Genomic DNA, 15,245 nt, shown 5'->3' on the forward strand with positions numbered 1-15,245 from the left:
TTGATTTGCATTTCCCTGATGATTAGTGATGTTGAACATCTTTTCGTGTGCCTATTGGCCATCTGTATATCTTCTTTGGAGAAGTGTCTGTTCATTTCCTCTGCCCATTTTTTGATCGGGTTGTTTTTTTGTTGTTGTTCAGTTGTGTGAGTTCTTTATACATTATGGAGATCAACCCCTTGTCAGATGTATGTTTTGCAAATATTCTCTCCCAGCTGGTGGGTTGTCTGTTCATCTTGACTCTGGTTTCATTTGTCTTATAGAAGCTCTTTAATCTGATAAAGTCCCACTTGTTTATTTTTTCCTTAGTTTCCCTAGTCTGGGTAGGCACGTCATCCGAAAAGATTCCTTTATGAACAATGTCAAATAGTGTGTTGCCTATATTTTCTTCTATGAGTTTTATAGTTTCAGGTCTCACCTTCAGGTCTTTGATCCATTTTGAGTTAATTTTTGTGAATGGCGATAGCAGATGGTCCACTTTCATTCTTTTGCATGTGGCTGTCCAGTTTTCCCAACACCATTTATTGAAGAGACTTTCCTTTCTCCATTGTATGTTCTTAGCAGCTTTGTCGAAAATTAGCTGTCCATATATGTGTGGTTTTATGTCTAGGCTTTCAATTCTTAGAACTGAACATTTTTAAGTGTACTAAGAAGTTTCTATCAGTCTGTTTGCTTTCCAGCTTCCAAATTTTATTGCTTCTTTCATTCTCTTTATGAGCGTAGTTCAAATCTTTTAAAAATATCCTTTACTATCACCTTGTGGGCTTCAGAGAAGAGTAAATGTAAATGCATCTTTCACTCATTCATCTTTACCCAGAAGTCCTTTCAATTATTTTTAGCCTTTATTCTTTCTAATATATGTATTTTAAGTTTATAAACTTTCCTTTAAGTACGGCTTACCTGTACCCCTTAAGTTATGTCATATTTTCATCATTTAGTTCAAAATAGTTTATTGGTATTTCTTCTTTAATCCCTGGGTTACTTAGGAGTATACAGTTTAGTTCCCAAACAGCTGACAATTTTCTAGTTATTTTTGGTTAACTGATTTCTGGCTTAATTCCACCAGGTCAGAGCACACACTCGAGAACTGATTATTTCCGGAAATCTTTTTTATGGTCCAACATATGTCAATTTGGGGAAAATTTCCATAGGCATTTGAAAAAAATCTATTCTCCAGGTGCTAGGTAAAATGTTATATGCATGTCATCCTGTAAATTACATTGTTCAAATCTTCTCTTTTGATTTTTTTGTCTTATTTTTCTACTAATTACTCAGAGAGGTATGCTAAAATATCCCATATTATGCTTATAGATTTGTCTAATTCTCCTTTTAGTTCTGTCAGTTTTTTGCCTACCAAATTAGCAAAATCAGAATGATAATGCACAGTTAAGGAACACTACTTGTTGGTAAAGATGTAAATTGGTATGTTTTTTCAGAACAGCAGTCTGGCAACAGTTAGCAACATTTTAAACATCTGTATCTGTGAACCCAGTTATTTTACATCTACAAATTGATTCTAAAGCTCTGAATGTGCACTAAATACTGCTTATCAGTCAAACAGATTCATGAATTCTCATTTAAACCTTGTAATAATCCTTTGATTCAGTATCATCCCCATATTACAGACAAGAAAATGAAGCTTATAGAGGCCTAAGCCCAAACAAATACTGATGAAGCCTATACTGGAATTTAAGCTGACTCCAGAATCTTTAAATTTATACATACTGACATGGAAGGATGTTTATAAAAGCCAAGACAGAAAACAAGACACTTTTTTAAAAAAGTGAGCATGAGTTTGTATATTCATAGAAACAAGCCTGGAAGATACATATTAATAAATAACAGTGATAAATACTCAAGACAAGACACCATTTAGAGGAAAGAAAGAAAGAATTATACAAAAAACCTGTAATATGGGGCCAGCACAGTAGCGTAGTGATTAAGCTCACACACTGTGCTCTGGCGACCCAGGGTTCGCGGGTTCGGATTCCAGGTGCAGACCTACACACTGCTCATCAAACCACGCTGTGGCGGCATCCCACATACAAAATAGAGGAAGACTGGCACAGATGTTAGCCCAGGGCGAATCTTCCTCAAGCAAAAAGAGGAAGATTGGCAACAGATGTTAGGTTAGGGCCAATCTTACTCACCAAAAAAGAAACAAACCAACCAACCAAACCTGTAATGAGCTCACACAATTAAGACTAAACATAACTGAGTTTTATGGCAGCCAAGACTTAAAGAAAAAAAGACATTTCCTATAACCATGTAATTCCCATTTCTCCCGCTGTGACATGTGGCTCACATTAATTCTCCCTCTCATTTCTGACTGATATCAGGCAGAAAAATGCAACAACATATATATGTATATATATGCAGACACTTACACACATACATGTATATGTATACTACTGCCTGTAGTACATATGCATATATACATATATATGTATATTACAATAAATTGCCTAGAGCCAATTTATTCTGCCAGTTATGATTTACCAACTACAGAGAGGGCTGATAAAAATGACTCATTTAAAATATGACTTGGCCTGTTCTCAATATGACAACTGCCTCTTTCCCCATTCTTCAAAGTATATGAGCCTATGTTCTGCACTTAGATGACAAGACAAAGAACAATGCATACATACACATATTATGTGTTCTGTGATTTATTTCTTCAACATTTTGCCTTTCCTACCCTTTGAGATTTTACATTGAAAATACCTCATATCTATATGAGTATATCCTACCAATTCTTAGTCATAACTTCCATGATATGCACCAGACTAAATTAAAACAAATAGCTTCAGGAAGTTCCAAGATTGTAAACTGAAGCTTGAGTGGCAGCAAAAGTAGTAGTAGTCTAGACACAGTTTTATTAAAGGAAATCACAAACTTCATAAGAAGGACAAAGTAGGCAAACTTTTTCTGTAAAGAGTCAGACAGTAAATATTTTAGGCCACAGTCTCTGTCCATAGTCTTTTTACAATCCTTTAAAAATGCAAAACCATTCTTAGCTGAGGGCAGTACAAACAGGGTTTCTGAGAGGTTCCAATTAAAATAGCAGATTTAACACATAAGGTGTTTTTTTTTAAGAAATTAACATGACAAAACATACAGAAAAGCAAACAACAGTAACAAAATTTCAGAAGCTAAAGACAGAGGGATAAACTGGTAACTGACCCACTTAGTGAATTCCAGAAAGGTGAAGCCTAACCCAAGAGTTGAGAAACTCAATTTATACCTCAGAATCCTCAGAAAGATTAAGGAACTGGAAGCACCTAGTATTGCTTAAACTGAGAGAACAGGGTGTTAAATAAGGAACACTGGGTGAAAGCTGTCTGAGAAGCAATTAAATCCTTTTAAGTTTCCTCTCCAAATCGACCTGATGGTGGGATACCCCACTCTGAACTAGGGAGTCACCAGATATAATCAAAGATCTGTGTACGTACCAAAAGTGAGAGAATGAGAAATCCAGTCCCTGACACCAAAACAACTGGCTGCCAACCTTTGCACCCTCAGGTAGACTGAGTTTTCTCTCATGAACGTCACATGACCCAAGAGGAAACACCTCCCAGATTATCAAGGTTTTCTCAAAAAATGGCTCACTTGGACCACCATGAAATGAACTTCAAAGTCTTTTAAGTCCCCATCGATTCAGGTTCTCGATCACAAGATAACATCCAAGCATTACTGACACCTGAGTAAGCCTCCAACAAAAATTAGAAACCAATTTAGAAGAGAGTCTATAAAAAGATAAAAGGTTAAAAAAAAAGTCATTTACAGCCTCAGAGAAGACAGTGCATCCATGAAACAAGTACAGATGCTCTCTATAAAAAACAATTTTTAAGAACAAAGAGCTCTTGGGAAATCAAAATTTTGAGAGTGAAAATGAAAAATTCAACAGAAAGCTTAGGAAATAAAGTTAAAGAGACCTCCCATATAAAACAGAGCAAAAAGACCAGGAGATGAAAAACAGGAGGAAAAAGAATACAAGAGGACTAGTCTAAGAGATCCAAACAAATAACAGAAGTTTCAGAGACAAACAACAGGGAGGAGACAAAACCTTTTTTATGGACTTATGACCCCTCCACACCCCAAATTCATGTTGAAGCCTTAACCCTCAATGAGACTGTATCTAGAAACAGGGCCTTTAGGAGGTAATTAAAGTTAAATGAGATTATAAGGGTGGGGCCCTAATCCAATAGAACTAGTGTCCTCACAAGAAAAGGAGAAAGACAATCGCTCCCTCCACAGAAAGGCCTAGTAAGGACAGTGAAAGGAGGCTGTCTACAAACCAGGAAGAGATCTCATCAGAAGCCAACCCTGACACCACCTTAATCTTGGACTTCTAGCCTCCAGAACTGTGAGAAAATAAATTTCTGTTGTTTAAACCACTCAGTCTGTCATATTTTGTTATGGCAGCCCTAGGAGACTAACATAATCATCAATGAAATAATTCAAGAAAATTTTCCAGAAGTGACAAACATAATTTTGCAGATTTGGAGGGTACAATCACAATGAATATTCAGGAAAACACACAAAAATAGATGTACGCCAAGTCACACCCTCATGAAATTTTGGAATACAAGAGATACAAAATTCTAGAAAAGCAAACAACATTAGGATCAGGAATCAGAATTTTGAAAAGAATCACAAGCTAGAAAACAATGGAGAGATGCCTTCAGAATTTTGAAGAGAAATTATTTCCAATCTAGAATTCGTTACCCAACCAAATCAAGTGGGAAGACACACACAAAAAAGGTTTTCCTTAATGCAAGATCTCTACCTTTCACAAGAATCTACTGTGGGATATCTGGAATCAAAAAGAGGGAGTCAGACCAGAAAAATAACCACATAATTCACAGGAAATAGATTTAACACAGAAGAAAGGCACAGGGAGTCGCTAATTTATGGTAAAGCGAGAAACCCCAGAAAACTGCTCTGGAGCAGCCAGAGAGCTGGTTCAAGCAGGTTTAAAAACTGGTAGACAAGAACAGAGCAATTCTACCCCCAGGTGTGTATACATATATATATATATATATATATATATGTACTCAAAAGAAATGAGTGTGTATGTCCACTAAAAGACTTGTAAGTAAATGTTTAAAGCAGCTATATTCACAATAGCTAAAAACTGGAAACAAACCAAATATCCATTAATGATGAATTTTTGAAAAACTATATATTCATCAGATGGAATACTACCATCAGTGAAAAAGACCAACTACTATTGCACCCAACATCGTGGGTGAATCTCACAAACACAATGTTAAACAAAACTACCATCCAGAAAAGAGTATATGCTGCATGGTTCCATTTATATTAAGTTCAAGAACAGGCAAAAATAATCTATGGTGATACAGGTCAGAATAGCGATTACTTCTGGGGGTAAGAGATACTGATTGGGAGTAGGCATGAGAGCCTTCTGGAGCACTGGAAATGTTCTATACCTTGATCTGGGTGATGGGTATATGATGTCCACAAATACAAAAGTTCACTAAGCTCTACACTGAAATCTGTGCACTTTGCAATTTAAAAAAAGTTGAATGATACTTTCTCTAAAGTTTTTAAAGAAATTAATGAGATTTTCAATTGAATCCCACAACAGGAATTAATCAAAAGGAAAAAAAATTTAAGGCTTTATATACAAAGATCTTCATTTCAGAGTTATAACAGGAAAAAAATACCTGGAAATAACAAAATACATGAGTGCCACGTATACCCTGGATTTCTCTGGTATGAGAAAGAAATTATTATTTGGCGTCTGTTACTAGTAGCCAAATTTAATAGGAATTAACCTAAAGTAGCCATCTGCCCAGATGGAAGAGCATGTTCACAGGCTCCAAGGCAAAAAAGAGGTTGGCTATTCAAGGCCCAAGGACTAGCCCAAAGGAAAACGAAAATGGCAAGAGACTGCAGCAAGAAGTAGTCAAAAACCAAATCACGAAAGGCCTTATAGGCCTTTTTAAGAACACGGGGGGGGGGGGGCAGAAAAATTAAAGTAATTGACTTCCTACGGCAGAATTCTAGGGGGAAAGGGCTGTAAAGGAAGTATTCTAAATGTTTCTTAAAAAAAAAAAAAAAAAAAAATGCTATCACTCAAGAACATGTACCTGGAAGTGATCAAATTTTCCAAGGAAAATTTCCAATGCTTTGTTTAATTAATAAAACGTTTTTGTAATATAGCTGGAATACTTAAAAAGTACAAGGCATATTAAATACTTTGTTATATCTATTATTTGAGTTAATCTAAATGCAACACGATTTGGAGGTATGTACTGAAATTTTGGGAAGGCTGATTCCTAAAAAAAAAAAAAAACCTTTTTAGATGCATCCATTTTTTTAAAAGATTTCTGCAAGCCATATTCTCACTGCTTTATTCAATTGGTCTGTTTGAACAAAAGCACAAATTATTCATGCATACTTATATCCAATTCAGCAATCCTTAAGTACAATTTCAGGAATAAAGGACAAGAGAATCAGTGTTTCAATAGTTTATTTTAGCAGATAATGTATTTAAACAAATAAAAACAAGCCATTATAAACAACCAAAAAATAAAAGAAAAATAGCTTCTAACCTGTTTCAGACCAAAAGAGTAAAGCATTCCCTCCAGAGATATTTCACCTGATAGTTTCCTATGCTACCTCTCTTACGCCTTTCAACTCTTGCTACCTAAATGTAAGAAAAATACCAAGGCAACCCTATGCTGCTGCTATTAACAGAAACTTTAGAGTTAAGAGGAAAAGATGTGAAGAACAAATATATAAAAGCTCTCTAACTCTTCAAATGGAACAAATGATTTTCAGAATGTTTTCATCGATAAGTAGATTGCTCAATAATCTGGTTCTTGATAGATGAACAAGATGACAAAGTAGCAAAATGTACAAGTGCTACTGTTCTAAACAATCAAAAAGAGAAAAAGAACATTTAGCTAGATCATTAAATTTAGTTATGTCGTAAGCCCTCAGCGGTTTCCTCCAGACCATTACATTGTTCGCATCTACCTTCAATGCCCCCAAAGATTCAGTTTCTTTACCAAGAAATTCAGACAGACTAAACTCCAGCAGTAAATCCTGTAAGGGAGTCATTCAGTTTTTAGTAGGCCATAAGACTCAACTGTAGAGATGACAACATTATGTTTGTTAACACTGTTAATATATCTAACAAGCACTGAAAAAGGCTGTTTGTAGACTTTAAATCATTGTTTCAATGATTTAAACGATGCAAGTCATGGAGGTTCCCCTGCCCTTATATAGAAGTTTTGAATCTATGTGAGAAGGCATAAATACACAAAATAAAAAGTAATGTGAAGCAAACAATACAAAACATTGCAAGAGATGAGATGTAGTACAGTTTCATAAGGAAAACACAGAAAATTTAAAAAAAAAAAAGAATGGATAGAAATTAAGTTAGGAAATCAAGTAGAAAATCAAAGTTTGAATCTCAGCTCTGCCACCATCACTAGATGTGTGAATTTTAGTGCAGTTATTCTGTATGGATTTCATTTCCCTTATCTATAAACGGAAAGTTGATTCCAATGTTCCCACAATGCTGTTCCATGATATTATGATACAAGCCCACATAAGATTAAAAACCAAAGGAATGATAAAACAGTAAGGGCTATGGGTTCAAAGGAAAGTAGAGAACAGAAAGAGCTGGAAGATCGCACTGAAGGACCAAAAATGAAACTTCAACAAAATCTGACTTCATTTGCTACTTGGGTAATTAAAGGGGAAGAACTTCTTTTAAAGAATAGGCAGGCTATGCATAGGCATTCAAAGGCGCAACAGATATGAAGGTAGAAAAATACAAAATCTAAACAAGAGATTGGTTTGGTTAGAGCGGACAGCTTCTACAGAGAAATAGTGCTGTCATTAGAAAAAACAGGTTTTGAACAGATTGTCAGAAGACTAGGAATTCTAAACCACACACTGTAGACAACAGGAAGCAGTCACTGGTTCAACAGTGAGAGACATGTTCCAAGCATTATTTTAATTTTAAGGCAGAAGGCAGGACACACTGTGCAGGGAAAAAAGGTAAGCAGAAAACTCAATTAAAAGCTACTGGAAAAGATACCTGAAAGAAATTTCAAGAAATGGCTGACAAAAATTGGCCAATGTTAAGTTATGTGGATAGAGGAAGTCAAAGACAAAACCAAGGTTTGTGTCCCGGTAACTGAAAGCATGATAATATCACCAAAACAAAGTCAGCATATGGAATCGCTTTTGAAGGGAAGACTATAAATTCTATCTTTAGTTTAAAGTAAAGATCATCCAGGGCCGGCCCCGTGGCTTCGTGGTTAAGTGCGCGCGCTCTGCTACTGGCGGCCTGGGTTCGGATCCCTGGTACGCACCAACGCAACGCTCCTCCAGCCATGCTGAGGCCGCGTCCCACATACAGCAACTAGAAGGATGTGCAACTATGACATACAACTATCTACTGGGGCTTTGGGGATAAAAAGAAAAAAAAGGAGGAGGATTGGCAATAGATGTTAGCTCAGAGCGGGTCTTCCTCAGCAAAAAGAGGAAGATTAGCATGGATGTTAGCTCAGGGCTGATCTCCCTCACAAAAAAATAAATAAATAAATAAATAAATAAAGTGAAGATCATCCAGACAGAACCGTTGCCTTAATTAAATAATCTTTAAATGCCATTTTTAGCCCTGTCAGCTGTCTTCCTAAAACAGCACAGCTAAGTACTTACGAAGAATTTGTTAAATTGCTTAGTGATTTCAAGAGTTCCCTCCAATTTTACTTACAGACTAAATAAATAACCATTTAGTCTTCTGGTGTAAGTAGAAAACATTTGGTATTTTTCCATATTATAAAGGTGAGCAAATTGTAAAAGTTTTTAATAAATTATGATACGAAAAAATGGACTGCATCTCTATTTATTTAAATCAAGTCTTCCTGACAAGTGATTGACAACAATAATTACATCAAACCTACCTTGAGCTTTGGCAGGAAAGTTCTCAAAGGTCCAAAAGAAAAACAAATCCAGCAGCATACAGTATCACTCGATGCCTAACAAAACATTCTATGTATGTGTTAAGTTTTATTTACATCGACCTGAAAGCACTGGTAAAATCTAGACTAAAAGATAATGCTTAGAAAAATAAGGCAAACAATTTAAAATTTAATACGTGAACAAGCATAGCTGAGAAGTCTTGAACACTACAGTGTTTACACTATTATATAACTCCTGCAGACCACAATATGCCCAAATAAGAAAATCCCAGAGTTTGTGATCAACATAGCATGAAACTACCGTTAACCAACCAATGCATATTTCTTGCGTTACTATCAAACTGGCAATGGGATGCCTATTTAAGAAATGAACATTATTGACAACTACCAAACAAAACCGTCTTCTTGGATTATTTCTCCATTTACTTTGTGACCTCGCTGCAGACTGAGGTTTAGGCACAGTGGTTTCCAGGTGCTTAATAAACTCTACGGTTGGTTTTTTCATAAATCTACCAAAGTAAGATTTTTAAAAATGAATACCTCTTGCAACACTTACCCCTTTTGACCGGACACTGAGTTTCTTTGCTCACCACCAAAGAAGTGGTTAGAAAATTCTCCTCAACTTCATTCTTGCCTAACTCCAATGGTTCCTTACCAAATCTAACGGGCAGAATTCTTTTTAGGTGGCCAGTTCATCAGTTCAACATGATTTGAGCGCCTATGTTACGGTTCTCACCCCTGAACAGCTTCCCGAGCTTCTAACGGCAAATTGAACTTTTATGAAAACACATAAGGTTACAAACCCAGCCTACCGAGATTTTTTTTTTTTTTACCGGACATGTTACAAATTCAAGGCAAAAGCTCCAATACCAAGCAACTCGCGTACAAATCTACAGTCCACACCACTAAAACAACCCCGCTTTCCCGAGAACCAGGGAAACGCCGGGAGTGGGGAGGGGTGGGGGGAGGGGCAGAGGGCGCATCCCGAGGATGTCCACCCTCGACCCAGGGCACGGCTCCCTCCTCTGCTCTCCGGCTGGAGGTGAGCGCGCCCCTTCCCTCCTCTCCCACGTCCCCACCTTCCCGACCTCGGATTACGCCACAACAGGCAACAGGACTTTTTCGGGAGGAAAAGAAACAGGGAACGCGCGCGCTGCACACTCCACCTCCCAGCCTCACAGGGGCGGCCGGCCCGGCGCTCACCCGGACCTGACACTCCGGGGGCGGCCAGGGAAGCCGCGGGGCCGCGCCGCCCGGGGCTGTAGCCGGAGGTCGCGCAGAGCCGCGGGACAAACGCCCCGGCCCGGCCGAGCGGCCTCCCCGCCCCCTCCGGCTCAGCTCTGGGCCGGCAGACGGCGCCCCCAGGGCTAACTTCGCCGGCGAAGAGGAAGCAACGCAGCGAGTTAACAGGCTGTATGGACGCACGGAGGAAGGAGACACTGCGTGTCTGCCCGGCGGCAGGACCGGCTCACCTTCCCTCTGCCGAGCCTGGGCGGCGCCAGCTCACCTGAGGGCACCGGGACGACGCCGCGGCCACCGCGATGGCCGTTACGGCACGAGGCCTCCCCTCCGCCGCCGCGTAGCTCTCGGGAGAGGGGCGGGGCGCCCGCGGCGGGCGGGCGGGGCTGCAGCTCCGACTGGCCGCCAGGCCGCGGGCGGAGCGTCGCGGGCAGGAAACCCCCTCCTGGCCCAATCTGATAGGCTCTATCGCCGCCTTCCCGCCTACCCCTGAAGCGAGAGCTGCCTGCACCGCGCTGGGATTGGGCTGGCCCGCCTGTCAATCAAGAGCTGGGCTGGGCCTGGAGCGAGCTGAGGCTGCGCGGCGGAGAAAGAGAGGGTGAGAGGCGGGTGGTCTGACTGACTCGCGTTTCTTTTCCTCCGCGCTGAGTATTTTGGTCCTCCTCCTCCTCGGCTTCGCGGGAGACTCCACGGCAAAAATTACTGCTTCCCTGCTTCAGCCCCAACCGCTCCGGGATCTTCCTCCTGGTTTCTGCGCCTGAAGAAGGTCTTGTCAGATGAAGGTTCTTAGGGGCAGGGAGCGAAAAAGAAACCAAAAGGCCTGGAAATGAGGACCTGAGAGAAAAATGTTTAAGACGTATGCTTAATTTGAGCCACAAACCGAAATAAACAGTCTGAGAGGGTTTGAAGTGTCCTGGTGCGTGGGTAGCTTCCAGTCATCTTGTGAGGAGGACAGTGACCCTCGGTGCCAGCTCTGCCCACTCCTAGTGGCCTAGCCCCAGCCGCCTGCTGCTCGGCAGGAAGTGGGTTCTCCACGCCGGTGCTGCAGCCCCCATAACCTGCCTCATTCCTTCCTCTGTGGCTCAGCTGAGGCGTGGCCTCCTTAGGGAACCTTTCCTGGAACACAGGCATTTTCCCCATCCAGGCTGCTGAAATAGTTTGTCCGCATCCCTACCTGGATTGTAAACTCCGTTAAGTCAGGACGCGTGTCAGTATTCAGTTTTTCCCCAGTCCTGGCACAGGATAGATCGTCAGTAAATATTGTTTAAGGCATTAATACATTTTCCTGTCCTTGCTTTAATCCTGGCCCTGACTGTAAGTTCCAAGAGTTCACACTTTTCTGCATTTCACTTTAAAATTATTCATTTGAGTGCTGATAGACTATGTGGTTTGCTTGCCACGTATGGGATCATGAGATCAAGCACAAATCACCTCTGGCCCCTTCCTGGCCTGAAGTTGGCTGGGGCAAGTAGACCGTGAAACTCTGGGCAACAGCTACTGCATGGCTACATCCCATTATTAGCATCCAAAGTGAATAAGTGAATTTTTACTTTATTCTAAGGATCTAAATACCTTTGCATATGTTATCATGGCTGCTATGGACTGAATTGTGTCCTCTCCCAAAATTCATGTTCAAGCCCTAAACCCCAATGTGACTGTACTTGAAGATGTCGGTCATGAGAGGACACAGTGGGCAGGTGGCCATGTGCAAGCCAGGAAGAGAGCTCTCACCAGAAACTGACCATGCTGGCACCCTGATGTGGGACTTCCAGCCTCCAGAACCGTGAGAAATTAAATTTCTGTTGTTTAAGCCACCCAGTCTGTGGTATTTTGTTATGGCAGCCCGAGCTGACTAATAAAATAGTTTTATTTGTTGACACATAAAGTTTATGGATTGAGATATTATTATATTCATTCTTGAAGCTGGAGAAACCATTGTACAGAGGTTAAAACTATTTCTCCAAAATCACACAGCAAACTGTTAGCAAAACCTGGCTCAATTTAATTGTAGTTACATATTTAACTTGATGGGGGCAGGGGGAGTGAATACAAATACAACAGGTAAAGTAGTCCTTGCTATCAGGTAGCTTATACCACCATCTTAAGTGTGGAAAATAAACCCAGAAAAAATATGCTGAAGTCGTAAGTTTAGCTTTTATTTTGTAAGGGAATATGTATTTTGAAGGGGCCGATGATCTAAACAGACCCTTCACAAGATTTTTATCCAAATCTCTTGACCCTTGTGTGCCACCTATTCAAGCAATAGAAGTAAGGGAGAGAGCTTTTTCATACAAGGGTTTTAGTTCCCTGTAAACATGCTTTTTCCTTTTAGTTTTCTTTCTTTTAAGTTTTCTCATCACCCATTCTTACCAGGAACTCTTAAAAAAAAAGAAAAACTCAAAAAATAGATGAAAAAGAGGAGGAATAAAAGAAGGAAAAAAGGAAACAGCAACGAAAGAGGAAAGCATTGGGTGGAAGGGCAGAGAGGCAGAAAGTCGTGTGAAATTGCAGTATAGGGTACTTAGAAGGAATGGAGTCCATGTTCTTATCTTATGGGGTGGAAGTTTTTCCAGACACTTTCTTGCACACACTGTCTCCCCAACTTTCAAACGTAAACACACACGAGGCTGCTGCTTCCTCTCTTTTTGAGGAACTCAAACCAAAAACAGGAATCACTTCTCTTAATTAGTGCTGAGTAGACCAGGGTCTAGCCAGAATCAGGCAAGAACAAAATTTAGGTCAAAACTTATGACCTATGGACTGGAAATGTGGCTTTGGATATGAGAAGCTAATCTGTCTAGGATAAAAACATGCAGGCGGCTTACTTTATTAATCCCAAAGGAAAGGATTTGGGAAGACAAGAAAGGGAAAAATGAGCCTCCATGTCTCAAGGCCTTTCCCAGGAAACTTGATAGCTTATGGTATCATTTCTAACTGTCATTAAGTTATGATAGTTGTGATAGTTAGTTATGATAGAAATGATTAGAATGATCTAGTTTAGCATCACTGTCAAGCAGGACTGTTTAGGACAAAAAAAAAAAAAGCCCTACCTACTAAACAGCAAGAAGTAACTAATCACAGGCTTGATCATGATGTATAGAAATTAGTGGACCCTGGTAACTAAATTTAATTTCTGCATTGAATATTGTTGTAATTTTCTGGGCATTCAACAAAAATTTATTAAGAGTCTACTTTATGGAAGGCATTATGATAGATACTGGAGATCTAAAGATCCATCTCAAATTTAAAGAAGCTCAATTCAGTGTCAGAGAATGAGATTTGGGGGCCGGCCAGGTGGCTCAAGCGGTTAAGTGAGCGCACTCCGCTGCAGCGGCCCGGGGTTCGTTGGTTCGGATCCCGGGCACGCACCCACGCACAGCTTGGCAAGCCATGCTGTGACGGTGTCCCATATAAAGTGGAGGAAGATGGGCGCGGATGTTAGCCCAGGGCCAGTCTTCCTCAGCAAAAAAAAGAGGAGGATTGGCAGATGTTAGCACAGGGCTGATCTCCTTACAAAAGAAAAAAAAAAAGAGAATGAGATTTGAACAGATACTTATTATTAATGTAGTAAATACAGCAATAGATATGTACAGGGGAAATTAAGCCACAGGGGGAAAGGAGTTGTGTGATCAGGCTAGTCTAGCAATTAGGTGGGCAAAGAAGAAAAGGGTTTTCCACATAGAGGGGCCTGATAAAAAAGCTATTACAGGGCCGGCCCCGTGGCTTAGCGGTTAAGTGTGCGCACTCCGCTGCTGGCGGCCCAGGTTCGGATCCCGGGCGAGCACGGACACACTGCTTCTCTGGCCACACTGAGGCCGCGTCCCACGTACAGCAACTAGAAGGATGTGCAGCTATGACATACAACTATCTACTGGGGCTTTGGGGGGAAAAAAATAAATAAAGAAAATCTTTAAAAAAAAAAAGGTATTACACAACAGTAGAACACTGCTGGAGCAGAAGATGATGAGAAATGTGAGCAATAGCGGGTTGTGGAAGTTAAGGACCTTAGACTTTATCCTACAGGCAATGAGAAACCATCAAAGGGTTTTCTTGCAGCACTTTAAAATGTCATTCTCTTGTTTCTGATGAGAAGCCAGCTACAATTCATATCGTTGTTTTCCTGTATTCATGTATCTTTTTCTCTGGCTGCTTTTAAGATTTTGTTTCTTTATCAGCAGTTACACTATGTTTCTAGGTGTAGTTTTCTGTGCATATATCCTGCTTGGTTTCACGTATTTCCCTAGATCTGTCAATTGCTGGTTGTTGTTGTTTCCTTTTATCAATTTAGAAAACTTTTGGCCAATATTTCTTCAAATACTCTTTTCTGCCCCATTCTCTCTCTCTCTCCTTTTCTAAGACTACACTTATGCTAGACTTCTTAGTCCTTAGTACAGGTCATTCCAGGCTGTGTTCATTTTTTTTCAAACCTTTTTCTTTCTGTGCTTCAATCTGGATAATTTCTATGGAAAGCCAGTGTCTAATAATTCCTAGAAAATCTGAATGTTAATATTTTCACAAAAGCACAGACACCCTACTAATGACTGTGGGTTCCTTTGGGGAAGGTTTGGAGACATATTAGTCAAGAAAACAGAAATCACAAGATATTACAACAGAGAGAATTTAGTATTGGGTATTGATGGACTGAAAAAGCAGAAAGGGAACACTGAAGTAGCCCAGAGGTAATAACTGTAGAGAGCAGCTGCCGCCCTAAGGCTTAGTGAAAAAGAGGAATCAAAGTTGGACTATCAGGTGTCAGAAGCTCAGAGGAATGACCCAGCTGAGCTGTAGCTCAGATCCCTAAGAGGCTGCTGTCCAGCTGGTCCTACTGCTACTGACAGGGGAATGATGACGCTGGTTTGGGAGGTGGAGGAGTGCCAAAAGAAGCTCAAGGCTGAGATCAGTTGCTGCTGCTGGAGCAAAGGGCTATTGCGTATTGATGGGGTAACAATGACAGAAACTGCAAGCAAACAGAAGGGAGGAAGTCCTTTCTCCCCTTCTCCTGTCTTCCAGTCTCTCTCTAATGCCCTTTATTGGTGG

The 15,245-nt window shown here is 40.3% G+C and overlaps 1 protein-coding gene across 2 annotated transcripts in view; it reads right to left on the reverse strand.

The window, feature by feature from the left end:
* NCK1 (NCK adaptor protein 1) overlaps positions 1-10,554 on the reverse strand; it is a 66,985-nt gene extending 56,431 nt beyond the window's left edge. Inside the window, exon 1 of one of the 2 annotated variants that reach the window (XM_058552527.1) lies at positions 10,477-10,554. The gene's annotated coding sequence lies outside the window, so the exon portion shown is untranslated. Of the gene's footprint in view, positions 1-10,441 lie in introns of both variants that reach the window. The other variant, XM_058552537.1, reaches the window with a different exon arrangement.
* Between the last annotated feature and the right edge of the window lie 4,691 nt (positions 10,555-15,245).

The sequence above is a fragment of the Diceros bicornis genome, chromosome 2, assembly GCF_020826845.1.
Source record: "Diceros bicornis minor isolate mBicDic1 chromosome 2, mDicBic1.mat.cur, whole genome shotgun sequence".
NCBI lineage: Eukaryota > Metazoa > Chordata > Mammalia > Perissodactyla > Rhinocerotidae > Diceros > Diceros bicornis.